The 18975-nt window shown below is 49.0% G+C and overlaps 1 protein-coding gene across 1 annotated transcript in view; it reads right to left on the minus strand.

Annotated features, from left to right (window-relative positions):
* The window catches only part of SLC24A3 (solute carrier family 24 member 3), a 90111-nt gene extending 81057 nt beyond the window's left edge, over positions 1 to 9054 (minus strand). Inside the window, exon 1 of the mRNA XM_044442920.1 lies at positions 8958 to 9054. The gene's annotated coding sequence lies outside the window, so the exon portion shown is untranslated. The remainder of the gene's footprint in view (positions 1 to 8957) is intronic.
* Between the last annotated feature and the right edge of the window lie 9921 nt (positions 9055 to 18975).

Here is an 18975-nt window from a genome sequence, read left to right on the forward strand (position 1 = left end):
CCCTTGCGGTAGTGGCTGGTGATTCTGATGAAAGAAGACGCCCCTCAGACCCTGACCGGTACTCGCATTTCAGCGCTGCTCCTCTTATGTATCTGATGGGTCCAGTGGCATCTTCCCCCATCCAGCTAAAGATACCGCACCAAGTCAGAGGGGGAGTCAACTTAATCCGATTAGTAACCAGGCTAAACCCCTTCATTCTTAACGGAGCGACTCGTGGGGGCTCTCCTTGATTTGATTTCTGGTCAGAATGAGTGACAGGACAGCAGGCGATGCTTTGACTTCACATTGTTTGCGGGAAAATTTGATCCATCTAATCAAAAAACGGGGTCTTTCCAGGAAAGTGACCAATTACCTTTCTTCCTGAAGTTCAAAATTAAATCTGCAGTGATTCCCTGACAGATAAGCTAGGGATCAATGTTATATCTAATGATGATTATAAAAGAGTTAGATGGCCCAGCAACTTCCATGAGTTAAGTGCTAACATGCTTAACTTCGACAGGCCCCGCCGAGCTCTGAAATGAGATCATTCCGACGAACGTCCTCCTTTAGTCCCAGCATTGCAACCACCTTTCCATTTTCCCAATATTTTAAGGTCTGATTGTCATTTTAATATGGGTTTTATTGCTAGAAATCAATTAGGATGCTGTGTTTCGTTTTATTCTGCTTTACAGTCAAACCGTCCCAAGTCCTCGGTAGTGGACGGTATAAAAAAGTTTGCAATAAATAAATATCAAGTTTTAATTGCTAAAAAAATGCCCATCCTTTTAAAATGCACCTGAAAATCCTGGTTTTCTCAAGACTGTGCCCACAAAGCATCAGTTGGTAGCTCATTTTAAATGCTCTAGATTCCTCAGTCTCTCTAGCACTACTTTCTCCAAAGCAATGGTGTTTTTTTTTATTTGTTTAACGTTTTTATATGCTGTCCCAATATAAAAAGTCTCTGGTGGTCTTACCAAAAACAAAACAAAACACAACACAAGGTACAAACAGTCAGTTAAAAAGAAAACAAGAGGGGCATTAAGTAGAGTTGGTCCTTGTAGCTAAAATTACTCGCTCTTCTTGCACATTGTAGGGTGAAACCAGAACCTTCTGAGATGACTTTCTGGGTTCACCAGAGACACTGAAAACTTGGGCCAGGGCACTTTTCTCAGTAGATACTCTTGAGTAATGCCAAAAGCTGACTTAATAAGAATTCCTTCATGGCAGCCAGTCTTGACAGGAGAGATTAAAAAATAAGGCAGTCCTTAGGTCAGACTAGATGGCCCGGGAGACCCCTTCTGACTCGCTCTGTTTCTATATTTCTTAACCTTGCAAAAGCTATTGGTCCGTCCAAACAAATGCCACCAGGATGGGGCCTGCCTCCTGAGATGTAAAAAGGGATGATTCTCTGGCTATCACCCCATCAGATTGCTTCGCACAGGAAGCAAGCTGTGAAAACCCAATCCTGGTTTTCACCCAACCAGATTAGCCCCCTATCCTAGGACTGCCGTACACGGATGAGTTGCATCCTCTTCTTCAGAAGTGGGACTAAGCAAAACCTTCAGCCTTTTCTACTTATTGTTCCAAGGAGCTGCTAAAAATAAACCAGTCCAAGCTCAAAATGTTGGCATTTTCCAACAGATACATCGAGCGCAGGTAGAGGATCAATAGTGATGGTGCTGAACAGCTCAGACTTAGACATATTTCGGGGTAGCACTTCAAGCAGCTATTCTTGAAATTGATAGCCTAAATAGCACTTCGTATTGAAAATGTCAAATAACTCTTTCTACCATCCTGATTTTTTTTTTCTTGAAAGGAAGTTCTCATATTCCCTTGTCAAATAAAGTTTTTCAGAGTAAAAACTTTCTGATCTCTGCAAACATTTCCTGCTCTTGAAGGTAATCCAGTCAAAATCTGTGCAGTCTAGTCTTGGTGGCCCAGAAGGCGCATTCAACATTTTCTCTGACTGGAAGATTTTCCTTGCTGGGCAAGCGTCGTTAAATGTGATCGGTTTCTGGTGTGCCGCACAAGGACTAGCTCTCCTCATTTTAATGGGCAATCTGACCGCGGCACAGAAGAGAAACTCGATATTACGGGCTTTTAATCTTAGCCTTGTTACACTTGAGGTACAAAAGCACAGGAACAATTCATAAACAGGAAGACCACGTTGCCCTGTTGCCTGTGAAACATAGTAAGAACGTTGCCCCTGAATATTATTTTGTGTTCTGGGGATCTGAAGACGCAGCTGGGCCTTCCCCTCGGCCTGCTGCAGTCCTTCGCCATCAGCTTCTGGACTTCTTCTTTCATATGCGATACACGGCAGCTCGGCAATCTGTCGCTGGGCTTTGCCCACATCTGCACGCACGTCCTCGCCTCCAATTGGCCCAGCCGGGGGTGGAATTTTCAAAAAGCTGCCCAGTGAACGGGCCCATCACACGCTGCTACCTGTCTGCGAATGGACTCATCGTGCATTTGCAAGGCAACATCAACACTTCTGTTTTAACAAGCGCCCTCGGATTATGTGCCTCCTCTTCAGTGTTTCATGACCAGGGAGCAGATGACCTTTGGAGGAGCTGAACTGACTGTTCCACCTGTTGGACCTGAACCTGGGTGTGAAATGGACCAACCCCTTTCGTGGATGCGAGGCACCCCGCACTGTGAGGGAAAGGAAAACCTGCAGCTCCCTGCACACATTCGAGTCGGGTTGAGCTCTGGACCTCGAGAGAACACCCTCAGCCTTCCACACTCTTGTTTTTAAGCCACGCCAGCATTATTTTGTCAGTGACTGGATCAACTCCCCATCTGAGCTGTCTAGTTCAGCGTGCAGTCCGATTTATCATGCCTGCCACGCTCGCGCCAAAGCCCTGGTATTTCCACATATAAGTTCAGCGCATGTGCAGAGACAGGAGTCCGCCATACTCATACCTGTGGCCAACAGCCAAAGCACTAATTAATGTCCTACCACCTTCCTTTTTTGCTATTGCAGCAGGCAAGCTTCCAAAGCGCAGAGTTCTAGATTACTTTCTTCCTGGCATACCGAGTCCTGAGAAACTAAAAATGTCCGTATTCCCATGCCAACTGTTAATCCAATGCGACAATAGCAATTTTTAAAGTTCTTCTATAAAACGAAATATCCAAAGCAGACTTCCGGTCAGGTGAAACCCAGATGCGCATCGTAACACCCCGTCCTTTGAAAAGATCGTCTTGCCAGTAGTAAGGCGACTGGCATGTCGGGCCAGCTGATTCCACTTCCCACCATTTCACTAGGCGGGAGACGGCGCTCGCTCTCACCACACGTGAGAAAGAGAAAGACCGAACAAGCTAATCAAGTCGATTCATCTCGTGCACATCTGACAGGAACGGTTTTTGGCCCTCTGCCCTGAAGCTTTTAGCAGCCGCAGTGAATAAAGTTACAGGAGTGGTTCGGGAAAGATCTGACTTTACGGGTGGTTAACAGATGTGCCTGACAGAAGTTACGACAGGCTCGTCTCCTATAAGGGGCCAGGAATCTTTTCCTACCACTGGCCTACCATTCACAGAGCAACTTATATTGAATAATGCCCCGATTTGTGAAGCGCAGTACTTAGAAAAGATGTTGAAGCACAGGAACATTGGATGTTATCCAGCATCTGTCTAACTTAACTCCCCGTCATTTCAGTGGATCTACTCTAAGTAAGACGAACACTGGATATATTATTTGCATTTCGAAATAAAGATAGCCCGGAAGTATACAGGGGTATATTGTTTCGTTACCACATTGCATTTCTTTCCTGCCTTTTCCTCATGCAAGGAAGCCAAGGCAGTTTCCAGCACGCCTCCCCTCCGTTTCTCCTCTGCGAGGCGAGAGGGGGCGACTGGCCCAGGGTGGCCCAGGCCGCCCTGCGGCTGAGCGGGGCCTCGGACCGGGCTCTCCTGGGTCCCCAATCCAACATTCCACCCATCACATCTGGTGTGATGGTGGGAATGGAGAGGAGGTGAGCCACGCAAACGGATTAAAATCATGAACGGAAAATCTCGCACAGGTATAAAGACAGAAAAATGGGCCCGTCTACCAAAAGAGCCAACAGGCCAAGCCCCTTTGGTTTTTCTTTTCTGCAGAAGCAGCCAAGAGTTAGGGGCTCATGCATCACTCAGCATTTTCCAATAAAAAACTAGTTCCTTGTTCACTCTTCTGGAAAGAGGTGGTAGTCCCATTTTGGTATGGGGAAGAGCATCCTGGAAAAATCCACCCCGAGGCTGGGAAAGTGACCTCGGGAGGGGGGCTAGAGGGGGCATTTTGGGAGGAGAGGAGGTACCCCAAAGCTGCTGCAGCCTCCTCCGCCCCCGTTTTAGACCCTGTCCCCAGATAAGCCGACAATGGACTGTTTATGGGTTAATGGTGGGTTAATTAACCCATGATCCGCTACAGGGGGCACAGAGCATGGTTCCGCAGGCTTTGACTGAGCCGACCGCCATGTGATGTCCGAACCCAGTCACAGTAGGTTCATTGGGAGTTCAACGACCCACAGTTAACCTGGCTCCAAGCTACTAATTAATTAACCCACAGGTTGCCGCCGTTGGGAGCAAACCCGGCGGAAGCGAGGTACCAGATGGACTTGCTAGAGCGCTGCACCATCCCACTGTGGGCAACCAAGATCTTCTGCAATACTTACTCAGAAATCCATCTTATTCTGCTAGGACTCCTTCCAACGTTAATAAAACAAGCATCTCACTCTGCCAGTCCAAGCCCTTTTATTGCTTTCTATTGAGCTTGGCTGAGGGATTATTGATGATTAGCCAGGTAATTGCTCCTTGAATCGCCTCTCTTAATTACTCCTTAATGTCAGTTTCTATTCCAGGAGTGGGGCTGGATTTACTCCCTGCCTCTCCCATTGTTTCCCCTTTCACTTCCCCAAGCCAAGCTGCGCTATTTCGCTCTCGAAAATTACACAGAAACGAGGGGGCTCAAGGAATAAGAGGCCTCACTAATGTGAACGGGAGTTTGCATTATGGGCAACTTGGAACACTCTTTGAGGTGTAATAAGCAGACTATTTATCAGACGCCTCCCGAGCACCAGCGGTGATCGACAGGAGGTAACCCGACTGGCCAAGCCTGATTTCTTTGCTAGAAAATCAAATGGCAGTTGCACCGGGGAAATGGGTCTTGGGGTGACAGTTGCTAAAAATGCTGGTGCTGCTTTAGGCTGCATTAGCAGAAGCTATGGAGGGATCCGGTTAACTCAGCTGAAAAGGAAGACAGGCGGTTCCTCTTCCTGCGTGCACCCTCAACACCTGCCACAGAAGGTTAGGGGACGCCCGCAAAGATTTCAAGGGAGCAGAGAGATGCTGATTTTTGCTTGCAGCAGAAGGAGCTGGAGGCATTTCGCCTGGAGGAAGGAAGACCGAAAGGAGAGCCGAGAAGGCTCCTCAGATGTTTCAAGGGCTGTCAGGAGTGACTTCTGTGACTTGACTTGAATTATAAGTAGGCAGATTCTAGCAGAATGTCCACGGGAGTGTCTTAAAGGTAAACAAAATGCCACCAAGAAATCAGGATTCCCTGCTTAGCGCCAGATTTGAGCCATGCGGTTTTGCTCTGGGTGCCAAACGCGTGTGGGAAGAAGGGGGGCGGGAGCAGGTGCGCCTGGTGACCAATCATGGCGCCGCTTGCGCTCATTTCCTGGTGGGCGCCCCATAATATGGGCATGCTTGTCAGCAACTCAGACTCCATGCAAAGTGGGCCAGAACTGGGGAAGCAGCAGCAAGGGAATCCAGCAGATTCTCCACCCAATCAGTACATCCCCACCGTTGACAGCATCGGTGCCTTGCGCTGGCCTGAGGAACCGAGCGATGCCCAACGACATCCTAGCCCATGTTTGGCAGGAGAATGGCAGCTTGCCTGGCCTTTCTGGGGAGGGTCCCTTTCCAGACAAGATACGCAGGGTGGATACTTGCTTGTCAGAGCGTATCTTCACCAGGCGCCACAGGAGAGACTCAAAAGCCTCTGCCAAAAGCACCTTGGGCTGATATGTTGGCAAACTCAGGGCTGGTTTACATCCCCACAGCTGTTCTCCCAAACTTGGGGGGAAGGTGGAAATTCTTTCCTTCCCAGTTGTTCTGCCGTGGGGTGGCCTCCTTCCGGACCGCAGTCCTGCTGAGAAGGATTTTCCCACCCGTCACAGCTTGGCTGCCTTACAAAGAGCCCAACGGTTATCAACCGTTAACCGTTGGGATCCACTGGCCTCATACCAAATTTGTCGGAAGAGTTAACGGGATTCCCTAGAGGAAGCCCCACCTCCTCTGAGAATATCAGATCTGGGTTTACCTTCCTGGTCACAGAGGTTGGACATTCTTAGCTATACAGCCAGCTTACACATGGTAGGCATGTCATGAGTGGAGCCGGCTGGAGCCAGGGGTCAGACTAGATGACCCGGAAGCCCCTTCTGACTCGCTCTGTTTCTAGCTGGTCTCTTGCACTGCCAGAGAACAGAAATGCTTTGGTTTCTTTCCCATCACTTCGCACACACAAGAAGTGTTGCTAATATATAAAAGAGTTGGGGTTTTTTGTTCTTTGCTACTGCAGCTTACAGATAAGCTACTAAGCACATTTGATGATCAAAATGATCGTATACGGCAGAATATTACCAATATTAGAAATAATTTGTTTCCAGAATCCCCTTGCCTCTGAACAAGTCCACGAACGATGCATAAACCCCGAGCTTCCTTTCTACCCTTCCAACATATAGCTTCACAATTTTCCTAGATCTTCATTAGCTATCCATATTGGAAGCATGTGATGCAAAAGCTTAACTGAATTTTCTGCTAAAGCAGAGAGGCTGTATGTCTACTTAAGTTATCTCAACTGTATTTCCACATTTAATCTGATGATATTTCTCCAAGTATTTTCTCTACCACTGAATGCAAGTCAGTCTTCTGTTTCCTTCATCTGCACCATAATTTGGGATGTCATGAATAGGACATCTTGGAGAGCTTTCTTCCATCACGGAGTCTCCATGACTTGACAGTATGTCATAACACTGTTATAATTTGATAAATTTTGGGTTAGCATCTTTTGGGTCTTCTCCCACACTATCTTCTCAAATGTATTTACTTGTGTTAATCACCCATTCTTACTTCTTAACTGGTTATTTAAAATATATCTAACTTGAAAGTATGCTGCTCTTGAATTAATCATTTTATTCTCCATTGATTTAAAGGTTTAACGTGACAACCATCAATCCAATCAATAAATGTATCATCCCCATAATGTTGCGATTTATAAAATGGCCAATTACCGCATTTTTATTAAATTGTAAATCAAGATGGATGCTGATGATTTCAAAGGACATAAACAGACTCCCAGCTTAGACCAAACTGTCAGTAAGTCCGTGAAAATACATTTGAATTCCTTTAATAAATTTCTGTCCTCCAGATTCATCCAAAGCAGACACTTTCCATTTAACTTGCTAATTTGTGTGGATAGCTCTATTTTCTTTCTCAAAACTAGCTGTATTCATGCATTTCCACAAAATCATATTTCAAACTACACCGGCAACAGGTAGAGAAGCAAGACAGCAGATTCAAAACTCAGAGAGATGAAACTAGAATTGCAGACCTTCGTATAATGAATCTGTCAGAAAGAATTCTCCTTTGAAAAGCTCACCCCAAAGGAGGAAGTGAAACTGTGGGGACGCGGGGCGATCGTCCGACTGCCTCGGCGAGGTTAGAAGGATTAAAGAAAAAACTAGGTGCACAATGCTAAAGGACGGGCTGCACTCAGTAAGACCTCCAGAGCCTTCAGCCTCGATAATCGCCGGATGACTGAAGAAACCAGTTCGCTGCTTTCCGGGTTTTCTCTCAGCAGAATTTTTGAACTGAGTCCAGACCCTTTCTTGGATTGTCATCATTTATTTTCAGGCAAAGCAAACACAATTCAGCACTTGTCCCTACGCAAACGGGAAGAACCCTAACAGCAGATTTTATGCAGAAGAGTGGCTTTGATCACTCAGCGCAACAGAGCTGGATGGGTTTTCTTTTTAATTAAAGTAGAAGAGACGAAATAAACTCTCTTTGCGGGATCTTTATCAAGCCCTCCACTCAAAAACCATTTATTTTAAACTAAGCATTTCAAAACTGGAACGATCGTACCTTGTTCTCAGATTACAATAAAAAGTGGAAGAGCACCTGTGTCATTTCTTAAAATATTTCCAGCGGGAAAACTGATACAACATTTTCACACTCCCACCGAGCAGCTCCATACACTCAACTCTGATATATACAACTGTGAAACTGGCAGAAATACTACTAGCCGCTTCCTCTTAAGCTCAGATTAAGAGAGACTGAGCAAGATTTATATTTTGATTGTATACAAGGCCTAAACACTAGAAAACCAAAAAGGAATAAAAACATCTAAGAGCCGTATTTTTTCAGCTCTGAAGACATCTACGCAAGCTCTTGAATCCACTTTACTGATGCTTCTGTTTCCAGGTTCTTTGCAGGATAAAGATAAGCTTCTTTCCACGTGTTTTAACCCCGGGGGTTTTCTTTCTCTGTATGTTCCATCATGCAACCACAAGGGGGTGCTACAGTCTAGTGGAACTACATAAATACACGTGCAAGTGATGGCACAAATTCTAAATAATATCGCAATTTCCTCCATCTAAAAAAGCCTCGGAAGCGGTTGCAAAACGCCCGGTAGACAACCACCTCCACCAGAGGATGTTGGCACCTAAAGCACCATCAAACGCCTCTTACTCACAGGTACAAAATACGATCCTTGCGCAGAGATGCTCTTGTAACTCTTTTGCTTGATAAGCCCTGGGAGAAAGACGGTGCTCCTGGCCAGCCACGCTGCTGCCTGAGGCCCCGGCTGTTCTCCCACCCAGCTCGCAACGCAACGCAACGCACCTTGCACCCAAGGCCAGCTGCGATACCTCAGCCCGTGAAGCAGGGATCCCATCTCGCCATATGGATGGCCCCAAGAGGAGGGGGGGTGATCCTACCTGGTTCAGTGCAGTTTTTAAGGTAGACACGCCCCGTTTCCTCGGGATGGTCCGTGACATTCTCCTCAGAATCCTGCAGTAGTTTCCGGCCACTCCACTCATCGCTCGTTTCCAAAGCGGAGTTCAGAACATCGTAAACTGGAGAGGGAAAAGAACCAGAGAAACATCATATTCTGGTCGACAGAAGCCCGGCCACATTTTGCATTGCCTTCGTACAGGGCAGGGGGCGAGGGGCCGAGCCAAACCCCAAATTCGGGCACAGCCACTGCAGCTGCAGTGCAGAAGAAGGGCTGCTGTGATCTCTGGCTGCAAGTCCAGGGGGTCCGTCGTGATTTCGACAGCGAGCCCGCTCCCCACTCCCGCGCCCCACACCAGCCTGCTGCTCTCCGGAGGGCAGAGCCGCACCCAAACAACGCGGTCACCGGCCACAAAGCTCGCAAGATCCTTCCCCGGCAAAAGGGAGGGTCGTGCGGTGTTGTGCACTTGCCTTCCAAGTCTGGGTATGAAAGGACGGAGAATATTGCCTCTAGGCAGGTGCTAAAGCTGAGGGAGAGTCGTGGCAAAAGAATCTCAGCTCATGCTTTCCCATTCCCCAGTCTGCTTCTGATGTTCATATTACTACATTGCATTTCAATTCCCTTTCTTCAGAATAAGGCAATTTCCAGAGTTCCGCCAATGACAGATCTGAGCTTGAAGGCTCTTTCCCATCCCAAAATGGGATCACCTGGATTCTGATTTCCCCTCGGTGCCAAGGGAGCTGCCAATTCCATGCACAATTTAAAGGAGGAGCTACAGAAAACTGCTAGAGCAAAGGACACTAAAAGCTTCCAGAGGTAACGGGCTTTGGCAAATGCAACGCTGGAGAAGTTAGACTTTGGCCTAACCCGGGCATGGTACTTATTCTGCCCATCGATGCCTTCGGCTTGCCGCAAGAGCGTCTCAGTTTGGTGTGAGTCAGAGATGCATGTCGCTAGACACGCGTGTCCAGGGCCTCCACGAACCTCGTAAGCCAGGCGCACTCTGTATTCTCCGCTTTCTTTTCAGTGGAGATGCTGGAGAGCAAAAGCTCTGTGCTGGCAGCCACAGCACCAGCACACAGGGATTTTTTTGGCAAGCAAGCGCCCGCTCGTCCTAGAAACTTGCATGTTGCTCTGATTAGTGCATTTTCCTGGGCCAGTAACATCTGGCAGTGCTGCAAACACTGAGGAATCAGCAGGACGCCCACTGCTCAAAACCCTTTCAGCAAAGAGTCAGTGCAGCTTCGTGCCAAGTTTCCATTACAAAAAAACCCTCTCACTCAGTCTTGCTTCGGTTAAACACATTACGGGCCTTGCTTCCCCGCGTGTCTCCCTCCCCGCCAGACTTTCCTTTGTTAGACTCGGGGAGAAAGACGGAACTCGGCAAAAGAGCTGCTGGAAAGCTGCAACCGCGGGATTTCGGCTGTGGCGGGGCGCTTAAAGCCGCGGTGCACTGGAACAGGTGCGTGTGGCCACCGGGAAACCAGCAACATTCCCGCGCAGCCGGCCCCTGTGCGCTGGACAGCAGCCTCTGCTCCGCAATCCGGCACTGGATGTGTTCCTGAAAACACGTGAACCCACGCCGAGAAAAGCTTTCCCCACATTTCTTCACCCACTTTCCAACAGCCCAGAATGGTGCCGATAAAAGGGGGCATCGATTTATTCCTGCCTTAATTAATCATTAACATGAGTTGTTTATATCTAAAACAGGAGTGACGGGTAGCACATGGTCTTCTAAGTGGCAGCCCCAAGTTCTAGTCTTAGCTCCACGAGGCCTTCTAAAGGCCTTTGAAAGCCTCTGCTGCCTGCTAAATTTCTGCCTGCCACAAAGTTGTTAGAATTGCATGTGCGATGCAAGGTAAATAAATAAAAGGTAAAATAAAAGGTAAATAAATAAAAGGTAAAACCTTTTAAAATAAAAGGTTTATTTTAAAGGTAATTAAAAGGTAAAATAAATAAAAGGTAAAACCAAAACAGCCACAGCTAAATAGGAGAGTTTCAGGAATGAAAATGGAACAAAACAAAAGATGGCAAAGAAGTTTCTGCAAGGGCAGCCCAACTTTATATTACTCTGCTCAGACACAATTCCTGGTGGATTCCCAGGTAAAGTAAGTGCAGCCATGGCATAGAGCCATTTTGGGCTCAAGGGCTGAGTCAACACCGACCCAAATTTGCTATCTTTACTGCAAGCAGTTGTGGGGAAAGAAGTAGAATCATAGAAGAGTAGAGTTGGAGGGGGCCATGAAGGCCATCGATTCCAGCCCCCTGCTGCTGCAGGACACTATGCCACACCACCCCACTCAGAGGGCTGCCCAGCTTCTTCCTGAATGTCTCCAGTGGGGGAGAGCCCACCTCCTCTCCAGGCAGCTGCTTCCACTGTCCTATTGCTCTGACTGTGAGGAAGCTTTTCCTGATGTCCAGCCTGAATCTGGGTTGCCTCAACTTGACTTGATTATTCCGTGTCCTGCACTTTGGCATCAGCAAGAGGAGATCTTGACCTTCCTCTTTGTGGCAGCCTTGGAGGTACTAATCCTGGACTAGTAGAGTTGGAAGAGGCCAGGAATCCACCGGGTCCAGGCCCCAAACCATCCCTCCCCGACGGCTGTCCAGTTGCATCTTGCGTTTTGAGGACACCTGGAGGACGGATCTCAGAGAACTTGCAGCCTACCTGACACAGGAATGAGTAATGCCACATTTTGCAAGAATTACACTGAGAAATTTCCACTTGGTACAAACAAGCAAAACAACCCTCGCTTCTGGAATGGCTGGAAAAAGTGCCCCAGAATAAGCGCAAACATGGGATTTCTATAACTGACAGACAAGAGCAGACACGGAGCATGTGCCTGAAGGCAGCATGGCAGTTTGGCTGCTGAGCTCAGACGACTCGCAGCTCCTTCCAACAAGCCTGCGCTTGCTGCCTAAATAGGAATCAGAGATGATTCAGAAGATGCAAAGTGCTTCTTGCTTGCTTTCTTCCCTCCTTAGGGAGTGTACAGGGCAAGCAGAGGAATTCCGCCGTGGCGGGCCAGAACAAAACCAATAAGGTAAAGTCTTCATCGAGGGCTTAATCTGAGCCAAGACGTGGCCAGAGAAGGAATGAGTGGCAGAACTGGGTCTGAATGCCAGGGAGAGAGGAAGTAACGCAACGAGTGTGCCACAAGGAATATCGGGGGGGGGGGCGGATATAGCACTCCAGATGTTTTGGCGTGCGGTTCTCATCAATGGTGAGGCGTGCCAGTCAAAACATCTGGAAGGTCGTAAGTTTCCTATTCCTGATCGACATGACATTTCTGTACTTACGGAATGATCGCACCACCCACCCGCACATGCGCACCAGGGCGGAGGCTGGCCCTGCGTCGACAGCTTCCCTTCAAAGGACGGTTTCAGGCCAACAATTCCTGTTTCAGAAACGACACTGCGTTAATGCGGAGTACTCCTCTCCGGGCTGCCAGCCTGACGACCATGCCCTTTCCAGGGGACTCCATTCCGTTCCCCCTCCTGGCCAACTCTTCGTTTGTCCATCCCCTGTGCGTGTTCCTTCCACACGGGGCTGTTCTGGGCTCTACGCCCCTTACGGGTGTTTCGGCTAAAGGTCTTTTTGAGCTCAGCAAACCTCCGGCTTCCTCTTGAACCTCCCCTCTGGGTGTGGAGGGTGCCACGCTGCCCGCGTGGGGATCCACACGCAGAGAAGTTCGTTCTTGCCTGATCACTTCCACCTGCAATGAAATGCACTGTCCCAGCCGGACCAGCCTCAGCAAGAGCCTCTATCGTTCCACGGCCTGCTAGTTTTCCTTCCTGGTGACGAGGACTGCCAGCTCTTTGACCCTGTTCTGTCCTGGATCTCTCCACAAAGAGGGCAACATCATCTTGGTTTGGTACCCAGCACTTTCTTGAGTGTGTGTAGAGCGTTTTCTTACCCCCTCTGATAGCCTGAGGGGACGCGTCTCCAGGTGCTTCTATACATTGCAGGCCCTGGGTAGTGAATCAAACTACCTTACGCCAAATTTTTTGGCTGAAAAACCACGCTGGTGCAGCAGGAATTGGGCAGGAACCAAAACTATGTTCTGTGCATTATAAGCTTGTGGACGGAGAGTAAAGGAGTGTGAGTAACTCATCCAGGCGTCCATGAACCGGTCTGTATGTCACACGCAGCAGGTGATTCAGCTCTGCATCCCACGGAAGGGGTTACGTCCGAGAGAAGCACACCATGTGTTCACGGGCTATGAGGCAGCAATGCTCATTCGTGGAGGTATTTAAATCAGACTCTAAATAGGCTGCAAGGGTGTGCTTCGTCCACCCAGACTCCGGTTTGACTGGCTCACGTAGAAAGGATTAATTATTTGACCTCTGCCCACTTTATGAGTGACTGCTCCCGGGGTGAACCAACCCCACTGAAAAGCATTCTTGGAGGTATTATGAATGTTTCCCAAGTCAGAGCATTGCTCCAACATCGGAGCTGGGACTCCACCCTCGGAGCACCCTCCTTGCAGGCGGCACGGAAGGAAAAACGCTGGCTGCAAAGCCACCTCGGAGGAAGGATTTATGGGGTGTTCTGGGGTCAGGAAGAGAAAGGAAGATGGCACTACTGAGTCAGGATGTACCTTGGCGGTGCCCGAACCTCATAGCTTTCCTCATACTCCGAAGCACAAAAGTTGTTTTGCTCCGTGCTTGGAAGCTCTCTCCAACTTACGGCGACCCGAGGAGTGAGAGCCTTCCCAAACGTCTCGTCCATGGCAGCTCCGCTCAGCTCTCCCGAGTTCAAGGCCATGGCTCCCTGGTGGTCCATCCGTCTCCTAGCTGCTCTTCCCCCCTTCTTCTGCCTTCAACTGTCCAGAACACGGTTGTCTTCTCCACGGTGTTTTGACTATTCATGAGGTGCACAAAGTACAACAGTGCAGTTTCGCCCTTGTGGCTTCCAGGAAGCATTCTGGCTTGATCTGATCAAAGGCACAGGTGCTCCTCTCCGTTAGTCCGGGGAATTCACAAAGCTCTCCCCCAGCAGCAGGGTTCACACGCAACCCCGCTCTTCCCCCGTTTTCTTCATTTCAGATTTCACATTCATACATAGTGCTGGGAAATACCATCATTAAAAATGGGGGTGAAGGGCTGGATTCCCGCCCCATTGTCTAATCCTGGGGTCAAGCAGATTTTGGGTGGGGGGGAATTTGTCACCTCTGCAGAATAGGTGCACGAGCTTCTGCAGCCATTGACAAGAAAACACAAATGCAGCATTTCCTTCAGAAGTGGAACTGATGTTGGGATGCGTTCTCCTCTGGTTCACCTCCCTCACAACCGGTGGCAGTTCTGTTTCGAAATACACCTTAGATCTGGCCATTTTGTTCAGATGCTTCAGGTGAATATGGGTTTTTAAATCTCTGAGCTACTACGGACGTCCTAATCATAAAGAAATGGCACCCATAAGGATTGGATTACTAAGGCTGAAACTAACCGAAATGGAAAAGCGTCTGAATGCGTGCGTTTATCCGATCGCAAACCGTTAGCTCAGGCATTCTCAAAAGTACGGCCATGTTTATTTGGTTTTATTATCTTGATGTATTTAATACATAATATATGCATAATATACCTTCCCCGTGTTGCAACCTTGTACTTCCCCTAGTTTCTGTCTTTTCCTGTAAAAGTTCCAGGTTCTCAATAACATTCTATTAAAATGAATTCAAATTTAAATGAGTAATCGCCACATTCTCAGGAACCACAGAAAATCCCAAGCTGGCCAGGAAAATGTGAACGTGCAGGGGCTACAACCCATTTCTGAGAGAGCTGGTTTATACATTCAGTAGAGTCAGGCAGTCGAGACTTTCCTGGACTTTATTTCTTAGGGCTGAAGAAAAGGTGTTGCGAATTTGAATCCTTCCCCTAAACCTGAGCGTATGTAAAAGTCATATGCATGCTTTCATTTCCAGGGTGAAGAAACATAGAAACAGAGCGAGTGAGAAGGGGTCTCCCGGGCCATCTAGTCTGACCTCTGGCACTAGCCGGCTCCGCTCACGACATGCCCGCCATGTGTGTGTGTGGATTCAAATTTGCAGAACCTTTCTGCACTCCCCAGGAAAAGCTTTAGCAGTGGACGGGTGCCTGGTTCCCCTAACTGTTTAGCACGTGTGTCCCGCTGGCCTTCCAGATCTTCACTCCCTCCCATGTACACAAGGCTAGAACATTCCTTGCGGAACAAAGAGGCCGAATTTGCACAACGTAGAAAGCTCCTACAATGCTCCACAGCACATAATTTCGGAGAGCAGTCTGGGATCAGGATTGCACAATACTTTCCGTTTATCTTCATTACCGCCTGATATGGAGAACAGCTTCTTCCAGAGATGTCAGCAGAAAGCACCAAATGCATTGATGTGGGTTGTTTTGCGCTCACTATGCAAACGGACGTCCGGCGGCCACGAGAGCAGAGCAATTAATTGCCTCATTTGTGAGCATCCCAGATACAAGTAAACAACCCTGGGAAGGCGGTTTGGGGGACGAATCAGAAGAAACCTCAGCAAAGGCCCAGGTTAAAGGTTGAAGCAAATGTCACATGCACATCCCTGCTTCCAAAGGTATAATCAATCTTCATGTTGCAAGGGCGAAACTTACTTCAAATCTGCAGGCTCAAAAATAAGCGCTCGCTTGGTCCCTTTTGGTAGCAACAGTTCTGAAGACAGTGTCTTTAGCCAAGTCAGTCTCCTTAGAACAATGCCTGTGTGAGTATCTTGGATTAAGAGAAAGGCAAGGTTTCGATCCGGGCTGGTTATTCCAGATATCCGCGGTCCTGTATTCTCACTGCGCCTCCGGGTGCTGCTAACTTCAGGGAATCTGATTGAATGAGTGGTGGGGGCATTTAACTTTTCTAGACCTGCAATACTGTTCTGGGTGGGTTTAAGCTGCAGGGGGGGCGTTCTCTGCACATTTTCCTTTCTCAGGATACCAATCCCACACACCCGAGTCCTCACTGAAGCAAGCAAAGAAAGAGAGAAACTGCAAAGGCGACAACGGATTGCATTTCTTTCCTGAATTTTCCTTCCAAACAGCTTACCGGGATATACAAAATTAGACACCCAACTGCTGGAGAACTTTCCCTGCTTCTCCTAGTCTGCTAAGGTGGGGAAAAGCAAGCAAAAGAAGTTCAGCCTCCACTCTTTTTAAAAACTCACTTACACGACAGAAGACACCTTCCCCTCCCCTTTTAATATACAACTCTGACTGAAGTCGCTTATTAATACATTGCAGGTCAAAGATGAGCATTAAAAATGAAAAACTGCCTTTTTCCATTCTGTTTGTGAGTTATTTAAAACGAGCAAAAGAAGGGCTGGCTGATTTATTGTTTTGTTCCCCTGCAGGACGAGCGCCTTTTCCTCCCACTTTTGCAGCACGCAGATTTCAACAAACCCAACACTGGTTCAGCCGTCAGTCTTCCCGGAGCCTCCAGCGAGCGGGCGGCATGCCTTAAACCATTTTAAAGCACTGTGTGTACATTTTATATGTTCATTTGCTGCAGGTTTAAAAGTGGAATATGTTTTTTTTTAATCAAAGCAACTCGGAGGGCACAAAGGGACAGGTGTCAAACCATCCGTCCCATGACCTACGTGTAAACTCTCCAATGCTTTTTCCTGAGTTCAACCCCAGGATGGATCATAGAATCAAAGAACAGCAGAGTTGGAAGGGGCCAGAAGGCCCTCGAGTCCAGCCCTCTGTTGCTGCAGGACACCAAGTCACCCCAACCCACCGAGGGCCACCCAGTTTTGCCTTGAATGTCTCCAGCGTGGGAGAGCCCCCCACCCCTCCAGGCAGCTGGCTCCTCTGTTGTATTGCTCTGACCATGAGGAAGCTTTTCCTGGTGTCCAGCCTGAATCTGGGTTGCTGCAACTTGAACTGAGTATTCCATGCCCTGCACTCTGGCCAGAAGAGACCTTGACCTTCCTCTTTGTGGCAGCCTTGGAGGCACTTCTAGAGGGAGATCACGCCCGCCCTCAGTCTTCTCTTCCCAAGGCTGGACATGCCCAGCTCTCTCAGTCCCTCCTCACAGGGCAGTGTCCCCAAACCCTGGGTCATTTTGGTTGCCCTCCGCTGGACCCTTTTCTAAGTTTCCTGCCTCTTTCTCAAATCTTGGTGCCCAGCACTGGACACGGGATTCCAGGTGGGGTCTGACGAGCAAGGAGCACAGTCGGTCCGAACATCCTGACGGCAAGCCCAGGGTGCTCAATACCATTACAGCTCGACAAACGTCTGAGACCTTGGGAGAGCAAGAATTCCTGCCCTCCTTTCCAGCAGTGAGCGGGTCCAGAAAGGCAAGTGGCGCCACGGGAGGGGAGGTTCAATGCCCACTTTCCCCACCGCCCTGCCTCTGGCATCCTCAGAAATAAGTATCGGCTCCGGGGTGGGCATGGGACCAGGACAAACGCTTGGGGAGCCGGCTCCAAGCTCCCCTTTCTTCTCAGGAGAGCTGCTGCTTCGTTTTCAGGTTTCACTGGGAAGCGTGCACCAGACGACGCCAGCTGCACTTGCTGGGACCACACGCCCGCTGTTCCCATTATATGCCACTGGAACCCGCAAGTGTAATAAGGCTATTATAGTCGCCCTCGAATTAAAATCTCTTGCACTGGTCGGACCACAAGGTGCTTTATTATCGTTACGGAGGGCCTTGCGGAAGGGCAGCGTGGGACATGAGCTGAGAAGGGGGAAATGAATGCATAACATACGGACAGTGTTTCCAAACCGAACTTTTTCACATTCACAAAGTACTGTCTTGAATAGACGCTTTAAATTCCTTGGAGCGGCAATGGGAAGACTCGGCGGTGACAAGAAAGGAGAACGGAAAGGCAGCCGGGGGGACGCCTCAGTGGAAAGAAGGGCCAAAAGGTGCGAGGAAAGGTGGGCCAGAAGCCCCCACCCAGTCTGGGCTCTGGGCAGAGCAGAGGCGGCGGCGGCAAGGGGGGCGGCAGGAGGGTCGGGAAGCAGCGGCAGGCGGGAAGAGGAAGAGGGGATCCAGAGTACGGGGCTGCTTGGGATGTGGAAGATCCCTGGGGTCGGGGGAGGTTCCCAGGGTGGACCAGTGGGAACCACCTTCCCAACTCTGGTCTGAAAATATATATTGCCCTGGCATTTCCCATGTTTCATATTTATACATTTTGGGACTGGAGGGAGAAAGTGCCTCTGAGCATATGTAACCTATCCTGCCCAAAAGGTGCTGTCTGGAGATTTCGCACCAGAGTAATTACACATATAGGTCAGCCCTGCTTCATCTTAATTGCTCATCACAGGCGAGCCAACAGAGTAAACCCGCCTTCGCTTTCGCATCCATCATTATGCAAATGAGGGCAGTCGACTAGATTCACCCACCAGCTGACTTGGCTTCCCTTTTGCAGAGCCCTCATTTCTCAGTGCAGTTTTCTGCTGCCCTTTGCAACGAGGAGGCAAGAGAGGAGCACAAGATTTCCAAAGCAGCAAGTTGAGTATCTTGAGCTTTCAGACTCCGTTCGTTTCATCCCTGTTCGAGGGAATCAGCTTGTTCACCAAAGCAGCATCTCAGCGCTGGTGACATTTCTGGCATCTGGCAGCTTCCTGGGGTCAGGCCGGTGCTCGGCACGGTCCCCTCTGCACTGCACCCGTCCTGGTCCCTGCTCCTCCAACCTCCCATGGAGCAAGCCCCCGTCATGCAAGGAGTCCCTTCTGGCCGTTCGAACACGGGCAGGTTTCGCCTCCCAAAAATTCTGCAATCTGAAATTAATGGCAAGGAAAGGGAGGGAGGGAGGGGAGGTGGGGCAGAGAGGGGAGCGACCCGGCAAAGAACATTGCCCTGACTTAACCCTCAGCCACACTTGGAGAAGGGTAGAAAATACGCGTTTTCAGGGGGACGGTTCATGCACAGAAGCGCCACGGACAAACAGGCAGCATTCTTGGGAAGGGCAGAGACTTCCAGTGGCCTCGAGGTGACGACGTCAGTGCAGCAAGCACCAGAGGTACGGAGCCGTCGCTCGGGGTCAGCCGCCTCTGTCTCG

Source organism: Varanus komodoensis, unplaced genomic scaffold (genome assembly GCF_004798865.1).
Source record: "Varanus komodoensis strain SLA01 unplaced genomic scaffold, ASM479886v1 scaffold40, whole genome shotgun sequence".
NCBI classification, from domain to species: domain Eukaryota; kingdom Metazoa; phylum Chordata; class Lepidosauria; order Squamata; family Varanidae; genus Varanus; species Varanus komodoensis.